The sequence below is a fragment of the Salvia miltiorrhiza genome, chromosome 5 (genome assembly GCF_028751815.1).
Source record: "Salvia miltiorrhiza cultivar Shanhuang (shh) chromosome 5, IMPLAD_Smil_shh, whole genome shotgun sequence".
NCBI lineage: Eukaryota > Viridiplantae > Streptophyta > Magnoliopsida > Lamiales > Lamiaceae > Salvia > Salvia miltiorrhiza.
This window is the reverse complement of record NC_080391.1, coordinates 48,715,756-48,729,793: the sequence shown is the minus strand read 5'-3', so window position 1 is coordinate 48,729,793 and position 14,038 is coordinate 48,715,756. Positions and strand designations below refer to the sequence as shown.

The window sequence follows — 14,038 nt, the reverse complement described above, 5'->3', positions numbered from 1 at the left end:
TGGAGAAACGGTGTGGTTTTTTTCTGTTTCTTTTGCTGGGTTTTTTGTTGTTTCTTTCGGTTTTTTGTTTGCTTTCGCTGCGTTTGGGAGCCGAGCGGCTTAGGGGTGATGGTTAGGCCTGTCACAGCCCGCCCTAACTATGGATAGTTAGGCCGAGTGATCCACGACTAGGGATGGGGTTAAAGAAGAAGGGGAAGAAAAGGGGCGTCATTTATAGCCGTAAAACTTACTCATCTTAATAAAACTCGTCATTTTTATTCATTAATACTCAATTGAAAACAGTCTATGAAAGACAGCATAAAACTTAATTAATATCATTAATCAAGTTATACATCGTATGAAACCATTCTCTTAAGACTCAAAGTATGACATAACATACTATAACATCAACAACATCTTGCAGCGGAAAGTAGCTAGACATATGTATGAAGACATATTCTAGACAGGTTAACTATTTATTAACAACCCTGGAGACTCCGCTCATTGCAGCACCATCATCACATCAGCTCAACCTGCACATTTAGAAAACATATGCAGGGCTGAGTACAAAAGCACTCAGTGGGCACGTATGCCTAGGTATAAAAATACATGCTTCAAAACTGTAAATTGTCATGCCATCATAATCAGTACAGCAAGGGAGTTTTTCGCTAAAAATGCCCAAGCTTACTAAGTTCATTTGTGATTCTTAAAGTTCGTCTGATCAGACTAAGTTCTTTTGTAATCTATCATATCTGAAACTGTGTGCCGGAGAGGTGGCCACCTCTCACGGTCACTTGACCGGCCAACCCGCTAGATGACTCACGGTCACTGGTGTACACTAGCCCTGGCAGGATAGCTATCAACTGCTCAGGACCCGAATTCGATTGCATCATTGGCAAAGCCAAAGCAGATAGATATCATACTAAAATTTAAACATTTTATGGCAAGACAATACTTGAAATAACTTTAACTCAAAGATTTTGTAACGAAATAACTTGCTCAAATGTAACATTAAACTCATTTGATAGATATATAAAACTGAAATTAACAGTTAAATCATCTCATGCATTCATTCGTATAAGAGGCCTACGACACGCAGGGGATCTCTATATACGTATAGTAAAAGTAATGCCCACCTCGTTGTGTCTCTGTATCAATGAGTAACGTCACTCTCTCCCTCAAGTCGTTACTTCCCAAAAGGACCTTCATCGTTATGAAGAATTGGTGAGAAGTTATAAAAGAAACCTCGATTAATAATCTAATCTCTTTTATGAAACATTAGTATCTCTAATGTTCATCTCTCTTGATTGTTAATCAATATAACAATTATTATCTCTCGTCATTACTCATTAATTATAACATCCTTATGTTATAATTAGCAGCGCTTCAATTAAAAGAAATATTTAACACATCGAAAAGTCCACTTTCTTAGCAGATCTATTCGCTCTCATCTCGTCTAATTAACCAATTAGAAAGTTAAACTTTCCATTAGGTATGTATTTGAGTCACAGGTCAACAAGAATTGACTATGCTCAAATTCTAATTTCACTAAAAATTTCGACATGACCTATTCATATATAATGTCAGCCACGAGATTTCAACGCGTGAATCTCACTACGTGAACTCGTCTCTCGACTCAAAACTTAACATCTTGACTTCTTTTCAACGCAAACCAAACAATTCAAAATCATCAAAACTCTTTATCAGTAAACTATCATTTATACTCGACACCAATTGTTCGAGTGTCAGATACCAACATTTATGTGCGTTAATCATAACTCTCACAACTCACACCATTTAGTCATATCGTATCATCCATCAAAACAAATATAATCAAGTTATTTTCTAGAAAGTTTTGCTGTTTTTGTGTCATCTTTAAAACTTCATAACAACCAACTCAATCATCATAAACTCTCATACCAATTGATCTCAAAAACTTCATGAAGTGTAGTTCACTCTAAAAATAGTAGTTAACCAAAAAGGTTAAAGGTTTTTGGAGATATTGCTCTTTTAGTGCAGGCTGTCAAAGATTAACAGTTTCTGCCAATTTTGTTTAGGCCATTAGAAACCAAGGCAAACCTTAATAAAATTCCATCAAATTTAATCATCCAAAACTAATGGTATCCTTGAAGATTTGGTTAAAATTTCACAAGAGAAAACGTTCATATGATCTGCCAAATAAACAATGAAACTCATACACTTTTACTGTTGGACAAATATGACAGCAGAACAGGGCATTTTTGAAATAATAAACTGCTCTGTTTCAGAGGTCATAAAAATCGAAATGTTATGTTTTTAGAAAAGTATTGAAGTCTAGTTTCGTTTAAAAAAAACGGTGATGCAAAATCCTTCATGGATTAATAGATATAAACGTTTTTGTGAAGTCTACCAACAGTTGACAGATTCTGTCAAGGATTTTTCAAAATATCTTTAAAATAGCAAACCTCATCCAAAAGACATGAAAGTTTGCAGCGACGAAATACACATATCATAGATAAACATACTAAAATTTCAGAGCCATCAAGCAATGAAAACTCATCGAAACATAAGCTTGAAACTGCTGTAAAATTTTGACAGAATTCCAATTTTAATTTCGTTCAACAATTATCATCCATAAATTGTAAATCAATTAGCATGCTCATGTGATATCGTAGAACACATATACGCAATAATATTCATTATGCAACGTCCCAAACTTCACGAATTTAAATAATCATACTCTAAAAACTTATACAATTTTCATGCTTGGAAAAATACGAATTTAATATATATCGATTCTAGCATACCCCTAAGCACAAATATCAAGTCAAAACGATCAAACAAAAATCGAAAGACAAGCTAATATGTGAAAAACGGGGCTGCCCTCATGGGTTTCATAGCTACGGTTCGTTCCGTTCTTACTCCCTTCATTAAACATGCTCAACATCTACCCAAGAACAACATACTAAAATTTCACGACGATCCGACGTCGTTCCAAAATAAAGTCGAGAATCGACGTTTTTCGACGTCGACGAAAATCGAAAAGAAAACCATCAAAACGTAGGTAGAGATCTTACCTACTTAGATACGTGATCGAAAAGATGATCGGCGCTCGTCTCGGTGCTCAAATCGGAGGTCAAAAGCTCCAACTCCTCAACAATGGTGTTATGCGTGAGTTTAGTGTGTGTTTTAGGTGTTGTGTGTGTGAGTTAAAAGTGTTTGGCTGAAACAAACGTGTAATATGTGTGAGTGAGTGAGTTTGGGCGGTTGGGGGGGTGGTTAGGGGTAGGGTAGGTTAGATATTTAGGATATTAACCCGTTAGTCGTTAAATATCTCGTTTCGTCTCGTCTCGTTTTAACGACTAACTACCCATACTCTTCGTTACTCGCCCTCTCAACTCCTACTCACTTTTATTACACTCGTAATTCTATATAAATATAGAAAATACAAGCTCGTTCTCGAAATTCTGATAAACGAGATTTATACGTTTATCGAGAAATCCCGATTTACTATTCACTCGTCGTCCAAAAATAAAAACTTTCATTATTGGACTCGTATCGAAAAACTAAGAATATTTCTCGACGACGTGCACGTAAGATTTTGAAAGTCGACAAAAAGACGAAATAGCCGTACTTTACTATTCATCGTCAAAAAGTCAAAATTTTCAAAAACGTCTTAACGGACTCAGATCTCACTTCCGAGTTCATCATTCTCATTCAAATAATTATCTCGAATTATTCAAATACTCAAACTCAAATACGGATATAAAATCTCACATCATTCTCACATCATCGAAAGAACATCTCAACATCTTAAAAAAAATAACAAGAAAACTTCATATAATTCCTCATCTCTTTACAAAGTAAATCAAACAAGGGATCTATACCCTAATTACTCAAACTTAAGCAATTAAACACGTCATTAAAAGCCCGGGTGTTACATACCCTCCCCCTTAAAATAAATTTCGTCCCGAAATTTGTACCTCCTGTAAATGTTTCGGATACTTCTCTCACATCTTATCCTCAAGCTCTCTTTCCACTTCTTTCTAACTATCATATCTCCATTGAACCTTATCCAATGCAATCGACTTATTACTCAATTGCCAAATTTTATGATTTAGCATCATCTGAGGTCTCTCTTCATAACTCAAGTCTGGTTCTAAGATCATTTCTTCTTAGTAAACCACATGGTTTGGGTCGAAAATATATATCCTCTCAATTGTGACACGTGAAACACGTTATGCACATTTCCAAAGCTAGGTGGCAAAGCCAACCTGTACGCTATTGGACCTATCTTTTGCAATATCTCGTAAGGACTTATAACTCTGGGTCTAAGCTGTCCTTTAACTCCAAATCTATTCATCCCCTTTTGAGGGTGAAACCTTCAAGAAAACTTTGTCTCCAATCTCGAAACTTTGTCTCACATCTTATAGGCAAACTCAATTAGTGGCAACACATTCTCCTGATGTACTCCTCTATTAAGGATAGTAGTTCTTATCATATCTTCCATCGTCTGCTATGCTAAAATTCATCCTTGTACCCAACTCTTTTTGTAACTCATCCAAAAACGTGATGTAATAAAAAAAATTATTTTTCTCTCAGGTGATCTACACCGGTACTCAATGCAATCTTATAATCTCACGAACGTACAATTGTGCTAACTTATCTGGTCCATACGCGATTAGGATCGGTATGAAATGTGCAGATTTTGTTAGTCGATCTACAATCACCCAAATTGCTGTATTTTCTCTTTGACTTTTGGGTAAAGCTATCACAAAATCCATCGTTATGTGATCCCATTTCTACTCGGGAATCTCCAACGGTTTTAACTTCCCATAGGGTCGTTGGTGTAATGCTTTCACTTGCTGACAAGCTAAGCATCGCTCTACAAACAAAGCTATGTCTCGTTTCATTCCGTCCCACAAAAATCTCTTTTTTTTTTCCACAACCTGATACATCTGTGTGCCTCCTGGGTGGGCGGTGTAAGGCGTATCATGAGTCTCACTCATGATCGTATTCTTAAGTTCATCATCGCGGGGAATGCATATTCTCCCCTCAAATAAGATAGCATTGTCTGATGTTTTTTTTTGTAACTCTTGAGATCTCCTGCTCTTATCCTTTCTCGTAACTTGTTCATTGTCTCATCTTTCCTTGTGCTTCAATCACCATTTTCCTCAAACTAGGCATCGTCGCAACAATACTCGCTATCGTCTCTGGTGGTTTTATCATCTCTATCCTCATCTTGTCAAAGTCCTTTATAAGCTCATCCTCTCTCGCGAGAAGACATCCTAACTTTGACGAGACCTTTCGGCTCAATGCATCGGCTACTACATTGGCCTTGCCAGGGTGATAATTAATGTCGCAGTTAACATCCTTTACTAATTCGAGCCATCTCCTTTGCCTCATGTTAATATCCTTATGCTCGAAAAAGTATTTCAAAGTTTTGTGGTTCGTGAAAATCTCACATCTAACTCCGTAGAGATGATGTCTCCAAATTTTCAGGGCATGCACAACGGCTGCAAGCTCTAAATCATGCGTTGGATAATTTATCTCGTGGGGTCTAAGTTATCGTGATGCATAGACTATAACTCTTTCTTCTTGCATCAAAACACATCCTAGCCCACTCTCTAACGCATCTGCGTAGATGGTATACTCTTTATCCATTTCTAGGACTATCAGCACTGGTGCTGTAGTCAATTTCCTTTAAGCTCTTAAAAACTCTTTTCACACTCCTCTTTCCAATTGTATTTAGCTTATTTTCTAAGTAATTGTGTCATCGGTCTTGCTATCGTGGAAAATCCTTCAATAAACCTCTGATAGTATCCTGCTAAGCCTAAAAAGTTGAGAATCTTGTTAGGCGTAGTTGGTGATCTCCACTCATGTACAGCTTGTACCTTGACGGGGTCAACTTTAATTCCTTCAGATGATATAAAATGTCCTAGTAAAGTTACTTTGTTCAACCAAAACTCGCACTTGGTGAATTTGGCAAAAAGCTTCTCAACTCTTAGTGTTTCCAACATCGTTTTCAAATGTTTTGGAGCTCCTGCTCATTCTTCGAATAGATGAGAATATCATCTATGAAAACTAGGACAAATTTATCCAGTTATTGATGAAAACTCAATTCATGTGATCCATGAAAACTACTGGTGCCTTCGTCAAACCGAATGGCATAACTATGAACTCATAGTGCTCATACCTCATTTGAAAAGTTGTCTTAGGTATATCATTATGTCAAAATTTGAACTGGTGGTAATATGATCTCAAGTCAACTTTCAAGAAAAATGCGCTCCTCGTAATTGATCAAACAAGTCATCTATCCTCGGCAAAGGATATTTGTTCTTGAGTGTCAATTTATTCAGCTCTCGATAATCTATGCACATTCTCAACGTGCCATCCTTCTTTTTGACAAAAAGGACTGGTGCTCCCCACAGGGATACACTACGTCTAATAAAACCTAACTCGAGCAATTCTTGTAGCTGAATCTTCAGCTCTTGTAGCTCCTTAGGCGCCATTCTATAGGGTGTCTTCGACACTAGTGCTGATCGAGGTTCTAGGTCGATAGTGAACTCCAACTGTCTTGTTGGTGGCAATCCTGGTAAGACCTCGGGAAATACATCTCTATATTCCCTTACCACTACTACATCCTCAAAGTTTTTACTTGATTCTCCTTCATCATTCAAGTAAACTAGGTAAGCTTGTGCTCCTTTCTTCTTTACCAATTTCGATGCCTGAAGTGCCGAAATGATTGAAATTCTCTTCTTTCTATCAATGTCGTGAAAACATGTCTGTTCCTTCCCAGGTGGTTGGAAAGTTATCTGTCTCTTCTTACAATCAATCGGGGCAAAGTTCTCTTCTAACCAGTCCATCCTTAGAATAATGTCTACGTTCCACATAGGCATTAAGTGCAAGGTTCTTGTTTTCATCTTTAGTGATCCTAACTCAAACTCTAATTTAGAAATCATGTGAGAAACTGTAGTAGCTCTTCCTACAGGAGTGATTACTCTCAACTTGGGACTAGCTTGTTTTGGTTCGAGTTTGAAGGTAACATGCTTCAACCAATTAAAGAATGCGAAGCTCCTGTATTAAACAGGATTCTAATTGGTGCATCCAATAACTTGCCCATACTACCTTAAAGTCCTGCCTTAAACCAGCACTTAAAACTCAGACATCTCTTCATCAGTATCCATCTTCTGATGAGCGAACGTGTTAGCTCACAGAATTCTCGATTATACTCTACAACCGATTTCTTTCCTTGCATCAAACTTCGATAGTCAGCCTCTTGCTGCTTACTATACTCCTTGGTACATATTTCTCAAGAGTAGCCTTGAATTGTTCTCAGGTGTAGTTTACCAGTTGCTCGGGTGTTAAAGTCTTCTGACGTGCCTCTCACTAGTCTTATACATCAAAAGAATCTACTAGGATAACTCAAAAGTTGTAAGGGTTCAACACTAGAACGACATCAAAACAAATTGTTCAAGAGACTCAAATGAATGACCAGAGGGTAGAATGAAGTAACTACCAGGTCGAACAAAATGACCTAGAGTAAGAACCCATCTGGCTTTTCAACCGAAAGTTGAAACACATGGGTTTATAAACCCAAAACACGTCTACTGAGATTTGGATCATGCGGACTGGCCAGGTCCAACATAATCACTCCCCAGTCACACGGGATATACTATCCCGAACTTGGAAATTCTGTGTCTTCTAAACCCTCAACATACTATACATAACAAAACTTAAGTTCACACCAGCAAGCTAAAAGCTTAAACTCAGGGTCCTATGTTCTAGACTCTTGTTTCGAAAGTTCAATATTTTTTTACTCTCCTCTCATGTTGCGGTGGTGGTGGCGGAGTATTATCCCGCCTATCCTTCACATCACACTCTTGATGACATCTTTGAGGCATTTTTGAAATCACAAAAGGAAAACTCAACTCGACCAACGCTCTAAGCATCCTCAAAACTCAAGTTCAATTTACTAACTCAACTTTAAGGAAACCCTCACGGTCACCTTAACATTCATCTGTAAGGCAATAAGCACTCACGAAATGCTAACAAAAAGACCACTCTGGTCAACCTAATATATCCATCAGTAGAATGCCTCTTTTTAGAGGGCTTACATAAATGGGTTATTTAAACCCTACAAAAACCATAGTATCTATCGTAATGTCCCTTCTAAACCGACACCATTAATAGTACTATGTCTCGGTCTGGACCTCTTACAGTAATTGCTACCAGTTAACTCATCTAGTTGCTACTTTAGCACACTAGGAAAATCCATCTATTTAACATCAGTAGGGTACTATATTCGCATGCTTATCTATCATCATGTCAAAATCTCAAGTACCAGTATCTCCTAAGTAAGTTATATACATCGCAATGTAATTGCAACTAATCAAAAACGAGGGTGTACCGCACATACTCTCAAGATCATCCTTAGCTCTAGCCTACATCGACTTCTTTTCTCATCCTCATCAACTCTAGCCCTCCTCGGCTACTTCTCATCCTCATTATCGTTTATCATTTTATCATCTTTGGTAACTGATACTCAAGGATCGACTCGATATCTACTACACTCTTCTAGAGTCCCTGGTAGAAAACAAGCATCCGGTCAGTAGATCCGCATAGAAAATCTGGGTATCTGTAACAAATCCCATCTCCTGTGGGTCCAATGCTCAAGACGACATGTCCCATCATATTGAGTGGCTTTCTTCCTTGCTCAATCCTACCACTCGATTGGTAGCACGGGGACTAGGTGCACGATGTCATCCAGTCTAGTAACAACCATAAGGCTTTCATCCTTTCATAGTCTATGAACATGTGTTTGAAAATCTGCTAGGGTATCTCTGTACCACATACTGTACGCCTCGTCCTCGTATCCGATCTTTCCTGAGTTCGATCTCACAACAGTCCACTTTCGTGCAGTGCCAACAGTCCTGGCCAACCTATAAGGAGAACTTAAAGGTGACTCTAGGAACTAACTCTACTTGGCTCCAGCAACAGAAATAAACAAAACATAACTTAGCAAAACTCCTATTAAGTAGTACTGTTATCTTAAAACTCAAGCTCAAAACATCTAAATTCTCATCTCGTCCCGTCTTTACTTAGTAGGGAATCTCTCTAAACAATGATATTAGATCCCTTAATCTAAATCATCGTGACTCAGTAAGACAACTCAACAATTCTCTCTCAAAGCCATCTCCAAAGACTATGGCTCATGATACCTCCTCAAGTACCATTAAGGTTGCGTGAGCAAAACTCGCGTCACAAAATAACTCAACATATCGTACAATATCTCATTGCAGCATGCTAATAACTCATCAATCATGCTATTATACTCAAGCTCATAACTCAAACTCATAACTCAAACCAACAAGTACTTAAAGCAATTGCTAATTCTCTCAAGTTTTAGCTCTAAGTTCTCATTTCATCCTTCTACTTAGTAAAAAAAAATCTCTCTTAACAATGACATTAGATTCCTTCATCTAAATCATCGTGACTTATCACAACTGCTCAAACAATTCTCATCACAAAACATCTCAAATACATCACATCATAACTCATAATTATGCATCATCAATCATATAACATCATATGATATAAACGCTCTCATGATTCATCATGTAACATCAACATATGCTCTTACAACATAATAACTCATTATTAATCATGTTGTCATCCTCAAACTCAAACTATGCACCTTTAAAGTGTAACATCATAACTCATCATATAACCTCAACATCATGCTCTTCAAAATTTAACGTCAAATAAACTTTGAAATTTTACATACCTCGTTGAGCCTGGTGTGATGGTGCGCTGAGCTCACGGTTGTTAATAACTATTAGTCTAGTGACTCATTCTAGACTAAACTCAAGACTTCTAATTCAGAGCTTAACCTTCGCTCTGATACCACTCTGTCACAGCCCGCCCTAACTATGGATAGTTAGGCCGAGTGATCCACGACTAGGGATGGGGTTAAAGAAGAAGGGGAAGAAAAGGGGCGTCATTTATAGCCGTAAAACTTACTCATCTTAATAAAACTCGTCATTTTTATTCATTAATACTCAATTGAAAACAGTCTATGAAAGACAGCATAAAACTTAATTAATATCATTAATCAAGTTATACATCGTATGAAACCATTCTCTTAAGACTCAAAGTATGACATAACATACTATAACATCAACAACATCTTGCAGCGGAAAGTAGCTAGACATATGTATGAAGACATATTCTAGACAGGTTAACTATTTATTAACAACCCTGGAGACTCCGCTCATTGCAGCACCATCATCACATCAGCTCAACCTGCACATTTAGAAAACATATGCAGGGCTGAGTACAAAAGCACTCAGTGGGCACGTATGCCTAGGTATAAAAATACATGCTTCAAAACTGTAAATTGTCATGCCATCATAATCAGTACAGCAAGGGAGTTTTTCGCTAAAAATGCCCAAGCTTACTAAGTTCATTTGTGATTCTTAAAGTTCGTCTGATCAGACTAAGTTCTTTTGTAATCTATCATATCTGAAACTGTGTGCCGGAGAGGTGGCCACCTCTCACGGTCACTTGACCGGCCAACCCGCTAGATGACTCACGGTCACTGGTGTACACTAGCCCTGGCAGGATAGCTATCAACTGCTCAGGACCCGAATTCGATTGCATCATTGGCAAAGCCAAAGCAGATAGATATCATACTAAAATTTAAACATTTTATGGCAAGACAATACTTGAAATAACTTTAACTCAAAGATTTTGTAACGAAATAACTTGCTCAAATGTAACATTAAACTCATTTGATAGATATATAAAACTGAAATTAACAGTTAAATCATCTCATGCATTCATTCGTATAAGAGGCCTACGACACGCAGGGGATCTCTATATACGTATAGTAAAAGTAATGCCCACCTCGTTGTGTCTCTGTATCAATGAGTAACGTCACTCTCTCCCTCAAGTCGTTACTTCCCAAAAGGACCTTCATCGTTATGAAGAATTGGTGAGAAGTTATAAAAGAAACCTCGATTAATAATCTAATCTCTTTTATGAAACATTAGTATCTCTAATGTTCATCTCTCTTGATTGTTAATCAATATAACAATTATTATCTCTCGTCATTACTCATTAATTATAACATCCTTATGTTATAATTAGCAGCGCTTCAATTAAAAGAAATATTTAACACATCGAAAAGTCCACTTTCTTAGCAGATCTATTCGCTCTCATCTCGTCTAATTAACCAATTAGAAAGTTAAACTTTCCATTAGGTATGTATTTGAGTCACAGGTCAACAAGAATTGACTATGCTCAAATTCTAATTTCACTAAAAATTTCGACATGACCTATTCATATATAATGTCAGCCACGAGATTTCAACGCGTGAATCTCACTACGTGAACTCGTCTCTCGACTCAAAACTTAACATCTTGACTTCTTTTCAACGCAAACCAAACAATTCAAAATCATCAAAACTCTTTATCAGTAAACTATCATTTATACTCGACACCAATTGTTCGAGTGTCAGATACCAACATTTATGTGCGTTAATCATAACTCTCACAACTCACACCATTTAGTCATATCGTATCATCCATCAAAACAAATATAATCAAGTTATTTTCTAGAAAGTTTTGCTGTTTTTGTGTCATCTTTAAAACTTCATAACAACCAACTCAATCATCATAAACTCTCATACCAATTGATCTCAAAAACTTCATGAAGTGTAGTTCACTCTAAAAATAGTAGTTAACCAAAAAGGTTAAAGGTTTTTGGAGATATTGCTCTTTTAGTGCAGGCTGTCAAAGATTGACAGTTTCTGCCAATTTTGTTTAGGCCATTAGAAACCAAGGCAAACCTTAATAAAATTCCATCAAATTTAATCATCCAAAACTAAAGGTATCCTTGAAGATTTGGTTAAAATTTCACAAGAGAAAACGTTCATATGATCTGCCAAATAAACAATGAAACTCATACACTTTTACTGTTGGACAAATATGACAGCAGAACAGGGCATTTTTGAAATAATAAACTGCTCTGTTTCAGAGGTCATAAAAATCGAAATCTTATGTTTTTAGAAAAGTATTGAAGTCTAGTTTCGTTTAAAAAAAACGGTGATGCAAAATCCTTCATGGATTAATAGATATAAACGTTTTTGTGAAGTCTACCAACAGTTGACAGATTCTGTCAAGGATTTTTCAAAATATCTTTAAAATAGCAAACCTCATCCAAAAGACATGAAATTTTGCAGCGACGAAATACACATATCATAGATAAACATACTAAAATTTCAGAGCCATCAAGCAATGAAAACTCATTGAAACATAAGCTTGAAACTGCTGTAAAATTTTGACAGAATTCCAATTTTAATTTCGTTCAACAATTATCATCCATAAATTGTAAATCAATTAGCATGCTCATGTGATATCGTAGAACACATATACGCAATAATATTCATTATGCAACGTCCCAAACTTCACGAATTTAAATAATCATACTCTAAAAACTTATACAATTTTCATGCTTGGAAAAATACGAATTTAATATATATCGATTCTAGCATACCCCTAAGCACAAATATCAAGTCAAAACGATCAAACAAAAATCGAAAGACAAGCTAATATGTGAAAAACGGGGCTGCCCTCATGGGTTTCATAGCTACGGTTCGTTCCGTTCTTACTCCCTTCATTAAACATGCTCAACATCTACCCAAGAACAACATACTAAAATTTCACGACGATCCGACGTCGTTCCAAAATAAAGTCGAGAATCGACGTTTTTCGACGTCGACGAAAATCGAAAAGAAAACCATCAAAACGTAGGTAGAGATCTTACCTACTTAGATACGTGATCGAAAAGATGATCGGCGCTCGTCTCGGTGCTCAAATCGGAGGTCAAAAGCTCCAACTCCTCAACAATGGTGTTATGCGTGAGTTTAGTGTGTGTTTTAGGTGTTGTGTGTGTGAGTTAAAAGTGTTTGGCTGAAACAAACGTGTAATATGTGTGAGTGAGTGAGTTTGGGCGGTTGGGGGGGTGGTTAGGGGTAGGGTAGGTTAGATATTTAGGATATTAACCCGTTAGTCGTTAAATATCTCGTTTCGTCTCGTCTCGTTTTAACGACTAACTACCCATACTCTTCGTTACTCGCCCTCTCAACTCCTACTCACTTTTATTACACTCGTAATTCTATATAAATATAGAAAATACAAGCTCGTTCTCGAAATTCTGATAAACGAGATTTACACGTTTATCGAGAAATCCCGATTTACTATTCACTCGTCGTCCAAAAATAAAAACTTTCATTATTGGACTCGTATCGAAAAACTAAGAATATTTCTCGACGACGTGCACGTAAGATTTTGAAAGTCGACAAAAAGACGAAATAGCCGTACTTTACTATTCATCGTCAAAAAGTCAAAATTTTCAAAAACGTCTTAACGGACTCAGATCTCACTTCCGAGTTCATCATTCTCATTCAAATAATTATCTCGAATTATTCAAATACTCAAACTCAAATACGGATATAAAATCTCACATCATTCTCACATCATCGAAAGAACATCTCAACATCTTAAAAAAAATAACAAGAAAACTTCATATAATTCCTCATCTCTTTACAAAGTAAATCAAACAAGGGATCTATACCCTAATTACTCAAACTTAAGCAATTAAACACGTCATTAAAAGCCCGGGTGTTACAAGGCCGGAACTTCTGAAGCTGTCTCTTCTCCGCTCCCTCGCAGTCTTTTTTAGACGAGCACTCTTTTTCCCTTTTAAGGATTTTCCCGTTTGGGTTTGCCTTAAAAGGGTTTTAATGAGGCTCGGCCCTTAGTTAACTCCTCTGTGTTCTCAAGGGTTTTAGGTCTGTTTTCTTTTCTTCTCTTTTTTAATAAAATCCCATTTAATTAAATTACTATTATGTTTTTCTTTTAATAAGAAATGCCTAAAATGTACGGAATGCCACCCAAAAAATTTGTTGTGTATTGAAACTATTAATTTATGAAAATATTATTCGTTATTATTACTATTATGCTTGTCTTTTAATAAAAAATGACTAAAAATATACAAAATATCCAAAAAAAAAGAA

The 14,038-nt window shown here is 36.6% G+C and overlaps 2 long non-coding RNA genes across 2 annotated transcripts; both read right to left on the bottom strand.

Moving 5' to 3' along the window:
• Nucleotides 1–286: 286 nt before the first annotated feature.
• On the bottom strand, nucleotides 287–3,429 carry LOC130987121 (uncharacterized). The gene is made up of 2 exons (XR_009089576.1): nucleotides 3,036–3,429; nucleotides 287–512 (listed from the first exon to the last, which is right to left on the bottom strand). It is a non-coding gene; the product is annotated as an uncharacterized LOC130987121 (long non-coding RNA).
• Nucleotides 3,430–9,990: 6,561 nt separating this feature from the next.
• Nucleotides 9,991–13,319, bottom strand: LOC130987120 (uncharacterized). The gene is made up of 2 exons (XR_009089575.1): nucleotides 12,787–13,319; nucleotides 9,991–10,263 (listed from the first exon to the last, which is right to left on the bottom strand). It is a non-coding gene; the product is annotated as an uncharacterized LOC130987120 (long non-coding RNA).
• Between the last annotated feature and the right edge of the window lie 719 nt (nucleotides 13,320–14,038).